Here is a 574-nt window from a genome sequence, read left to right as displayed (position 1 = left end):
CGGTGGGCAATAAAAATTGGTGATATTTCCACAAAGTGATACTTTCTTGTAGAACTCATGATACGCTTGAAAAAAATTGGATTACACTCGTACACTGTAACCATGTTTTGCCTTGCTGGACCATACTGTCATGTTTACATGATGTAAAATGCAACAAAAATAGAATTATCCACTGAGTGATATGTTTTCTGGGACGGTGTACACCTGAAAGTTATTTTTCGGACATACTGCAACCATATTTTGCCTAGCTTGAATACACAAAAGTTTTTGTGATTCTAAAATGCCAAGCAATCAATTTTTGCAATATATATATATATATATATATATATATATATATATATATATATATATATATATATATATATATATATATATCTGCAATTTATAGGCATGTCATGGCTTTAACACCATGGTGTCTTTCTTTCGTTGTCAACTCACAACGTATTTGACTTTGACTGCAAGCTCACAGTTCAAATGGTGACTGTTACCAGTGGCTGAAAAGATGAAACTACCGACTGGTTCTGGCCTTTGTTGGGACTCATCGGGGCAGTGTATCACATTCCCAACCACTGAA

Source organism: Eptatretus burgeri, chromosome 3 (assembly GCF_056783735.1).
Source record: "Eptatretus burgeri isolate ZD-2024b chromosome 3, Ebu_testis_v1, whole genome shotgun sequence".
Classification (NCBI taxonomy): Eukaryota; Metazoa; Chordata; class Myxini; order Myxiniformes; family Myxinidae; genus Eptatretus; species Eptatretus burgeri.
The sequence above is the reverse complement of the archived record's forward strand: the minus strand, read 5'-3'. Positions refer to the sequence as shown.